This window comes from Babylonia areolata, chromosome 12 (genome assembly GCF_041734735.1).
Source record: "Babylonia areolata isolate BAREFJ2019XMU chromosome 12, ASM4173473v1, whole genome shotgun sequence".
Lineage (NCBI taxonomy): Eukaryota > Metazoa > Mollusca > Gastropoda > Neogastropoda > Buccinidae > Babylonia > Babylonia areolata.
This window is the reverse complement of record NC_134887.1, coordinates 41,766,513-41,771,519: the sequence shown is the minus strand read 5'-3', so window position 1 is coordinate 41,771,519 and position 5,007 is coordinate 41,766,513.

Sequence of the window (5,007 nt, the reverse complement as noted above, 5' to 3'; positions counted from 1 at the left end):
ACGCGCGCATACACGATACGATACAATAATAATAACAATAATAATGTACATGTATATAGCGCCCTTTCTCTCTAAGAGCTCATAGTGCTTTACATGAAACAAAAATATTATAAGTTATATAAAACATTCATTACCACTCTGGAAAAACCCCTCCCCCTCTACCCCCCGAACGAACAGAACCGAGCCCAGGACAGAACCTTGTGGCACACCAATGGAGATCAGGGTTGTATCAGACAAAGTTATTAACAGAGACAATCTGGAAGTGGTTGGATAGGTTTGACGAAAATCAACTCAGAACTGTTGAGTGAATCCCAAAAACATGTTCAAGTCTGGAAAGGAGTATACTGTGGTCTATTTTGTCAAACGCAGCCGACAGATCAAGCAAAGTTAACACAGACAGTTTACCTTCATCAACAGACAGTTACAGGTCATTAACTACTTTCAGCAAAGCAGTTTCAGTGCTATGGGCAGATCTATATGCTGACTGAAAAGAAGAGAACATGTTGTTTAATGCTAAATGGACTGAAAGTTGGTCTCATCATCATTATGATAGAAATGATAATAATCCAAATAATATTAATAATATCATTTATTTTCAGCCTAATATCATCATCTTAGATGAATAGACTATAAATGAATAAACAAACGTCTGAAAGTTGGAAGAGAACAATTTTTTCAATAATTTTGGACACAAAAGCAAGGTTGAATACAGGGCAAAAACTTATGAGGTCATTGTGATCCAGAATGGATTTCTTTAGCAGTGGCTTAACAAGTGCAGTTTTGTATACATCAGGGAAGACACCAGAAATTAAAGAATCATTTATAATTTTTGTAAGTGCAGGCAAAACAACATCCAAACACTCATACAGTAGTGGTGTGGGAAGGGGGTCCAGGTCACATGTTTTTGGAGCAGACTTTTTCAACACACTAAGTACATCTGTCTCTGAAACAGGTGTGAAAGCAACAAAAGGAACACCTTGAAATTCTTTTCCCAAGGGATGTGACACAAGTGACTGTGAATCCAGTTCTTTCCTGAGGTTAACAATATTTTGGCAGAAAAAATCTGAGAAGACACTGGGCAGTACTGAAAATGGACAGAAAGAAGCAAAGATTTTGTTCTGCCACAAAGCTTATTTGTAATGCAATATAGTTCTTTGCTTGATTTAGCTTCGGAGATCTTGGCGTTGAAAAACCGAGTCTTCGCTTTGTGCACAAGAAAGGTAACAAAGTTCTTGGCTTTCTGGTAGATTTGTTTGTAGACAGTTAAACCAGATACCTTCCACTGTGCTTCCGCATGTCGCCTCTCTCTCTTCGCTGCTAGCAGTTCCCCATCAAGAAGCCCAAACCATGGACACGACACCTTCCTGGATGACACCCTGCAACGAGATGCAGGGGCGTGCTTGTCCAGTGCTGCCTGAAGGGCAGTGTTGTACTGGTCAGCTGAACAGTCAAATAAACACTAAGTCCTGATTTAAGGTCAAAATTCAGGTGATATAAAATATTCTCCCCGCTGTTGCTACGGCGTGTTCGAATTATCCAGCGCTGGTAATTTTGTTGAATGAAATGTGTTCAATCATGAACTGTGGTGAACATTTAGCAGTCAGATTCAACAACTTAGGCAAACGCTCGCTTACTTGTCCACACACACACACACACTGTGGCCATTACCATCTTTCCTTCCTGTTTAATCTGCACGTGCGGAACATCAAAGCACATTATTTTCAGCCAAACCAAATCTCTGGTAACGTGATGCCAGGCACAGTGACAGATGACTTAAACCAGCCAACAAACTCGTTGACAGTGGCACAACAAGTGAATAACCCCAACAACACACAAAAACACACCCACAATGGCCAAGCAAACGATCTTCCTTCTCCCCCCGAACCCCCCCCCCCCCCCCCCCCCAACAAAAAAAATCTTCATTTCAAAACACACAACCCGTGCGCGCTTGTACACTAACACACATACATACACGCGTGCATGGCCACACACACGTAACTGCACGCAAGCGCACCAGCTGAGGAATTAAAACGTTCCATATTCCACACTTCTTAAAGTAAAAAAGGATATGTCTCCTACTCTACTGGATCTCTGAGTGCTAGTCTGGGTGCTAGTCTTTCAGACGAGACGATAAACCGACGTCGGTGCCTTGTACAGCGTGCATCGAACGCATGAAAAACAACTTATGCCAGCATGGGGGCTTTCTGTCCTGTATTTGACATTATATATATATATATATACATATATATATCTTCTCTGAAGACCTTGTACTGTCCAGCTCTCCCTGGAGTTTCTTATCACTATATATATATATATATATATATATATCTGTGTGTGTGTGTGTGTGTGTATGTGTGTGTGTACAAACACAGGCACACACTTTTAATGGTGGCGTTGTGTTGTGGCGACATGTTCACCCAGATCAACGGATCTAAGTTCATAAAAGAAATTTATGTTTGATGCAACAAAATGGATCCATTTCAGTTCACTACAACTTAGTACACTGGCACTATACGATGTTTAAAAAAGAAAAAAAAAAAGAAAAACAACGATAGAGTAAGATGTGGAAACAGTGCAACACACAAATTATAAATAAAATGTAACAGTATACTGTTAATGCATTACCATACAATCGTGTAATAAAATACACTATGGTTTCCTTTTCCGTCGCCACCCAATCGACCTTGATGATTGATCTGGATGCTAGACTTTCGGTAATGACGACGAATTGATGGATTGTGTGTGTGGTGGTGTGTGTGTGTGTGTGTGTGTGTGTGTTTTCTTGCAGCATGCACTTGGCACAAGCAAAACGAACCCATGGCAACAAAATGGCGATGCTGAGAAAAGTGGCACGAACATCCAAATCGGTAAAGAAACATGACATACACGTACACAGACACTGACTGGGAACTTGGGGGTGCCGCACTGCAGAGATGCGCTTTCTTCACGTCGGAGAGCTAGCTTCCACTATTTCACACCGAGAAATCTGTTGCCATAATACAATACAATACGACATGACACGTTTCGATACAATACAATGCACAGCAATGCAATACAGAGCAGCAAAGCACAATTCCGTACGGGTCCAACAGAATACGACTGCATAGTGCGGTGCAGAGAAAATCAAAACAAAAAACAAACAACACCAGAACAAAACAAACACAAAACACCAAAAATCGTATGGTTTTATAAACAACAGTATGCAGCGTCGAACCCTTCAGAATGCATTAACCCTTTCACCGCCAAGCTCGCATTTATGCACAGGCGTGGTAGAGGACCCATGTCACTGAAAGGTGACCATTCATCACTTCTCTTAATGTTCGGTGGTAGGATAAGGCCATATTTTCTATATATCGCTACGGGAGTCCTCAGCTATTCTTAACCACTGTCTTTTCTGTGTTTATACCACAAAAGGATTTTGTACTATAAATTGACTGGCGGTGAAAGGGTTAAAACATTCACGTCTAAGGAGCCACACAATTCACCGTGAATTATTATTCCATTTTCTTGCTGTGATGCACACACATGATGTTAAAAGTTCACTACAAGTTGGTGAGACACAGTTAAGTACAGCGCAGAGAAATAAATAAAATAAATACGTTATCCATTACATGGTAAATAAATGAAGAGATGATTAAATAAGCATACACAGATTATCAATCCTTCTTGCACTCGCAGCACGAACGCTTGGATGCACGTAAACATGCAAAAGATGTCATCAACAATGTTTTTCACACAATTTTCTTTTTTCAACAACAACAAAAGGGAGAGAAAGAAATAGTAAAACCATAGCAATGACATCTTTCATAAACCAGCTGCTGACCTGGCAGAGAAAACAACTAACTCACGACAGTCACGTGCTCTTTCCTATCCAATGGCGGCACTACTCCTTCCTTCGGCAGCCTGTAGGCCACGTTGACAGGAAGTGCGTCAGCGTCGCCATGATCTATGCCTCTTTCCTGTCCTCCCTCCTGCCCCGTTTCCTCCACCTCCTCCCCCTTGCCCCTCCCCCTTTCCCCCTGGGAGCCACAGTCCACAGCTAACGGGCCGCCAGTGACCACCAGGGAGGAGGGGTCAATGCTGGACAACCGTCTGGGTGTTCTCCCCTTCCACTGACCGCCCTCTTGCGAGGGAGAAGCGGCGGGTGGTCGGTAGAACGGGGACGGGCGTTTGAACTGTTTGGCGGGAAAACAGCGGGACTGCTTGTCGGCCTGGTCCGCCGATTTGAGCGGAGGGATGTGGGCGCGAGTGGTGGTGGAGACTTGTGAGGTGGTGGTGGTGGTGGTGGTGGATGGTGGGATGGGCAGTGACGTGCTGGCGTCTTCGTTCCCTCCTTCTTCAGACTCGCTGACACTGCCAAGGTCCAGCAGTGTTCTCCCCCTGATTCCCATCGTTGTTCCCTTGTTGCTCTGCTGCACACAATCTGAGGTAGTGGAGGTGGAGGTGGTGGTGGTGGTAGTGGTGGAGGAGGAGGGGTTGTTTGGGGTAGTGATAGTGATAGTGGGTGTAGAGAATGGGGGGAACGTGGTGGAGGGTGGTTTGGAGGAACGGTTTTTGACGCTGAGTTCTGAAAGTGGAGTGAGATTTTTCAGGTGCTTCACACCGCCATCATCAGCAAACGCTGGACAGGAAATAGTGACAGTTGTCCCCCCTGGCTCTGCTTCTCCCCCCTCCACGTGCTGATCAGCACTGCACGCTGTGTGGTGAGGCAGGGTGGTGGTCTGGCTTGTGTTTAACGGCTCAGCTTTTTGGCGGTTTGCCGCCACGTGCAGCGCGCCACTGTCGTCGTGTGTATGAGGAAGTTGTTCACTGGACGCGGGATGCCGCTCATGTTGAGAGAGTTCTCCAGTCTGACCCGGACCCCAGCGGCGATCCTCTCTCACGGTCAGAGGCAGGCGGCGTTGAGGGGGGATGACGAGAGCGTCCAGGATCATGGGAAGAGGGGCAATGCGGGGCAATCTCCAGGACTCGCTGCTGCCCTTTTCAGCGTCCAGCGCTGAGGTCAGA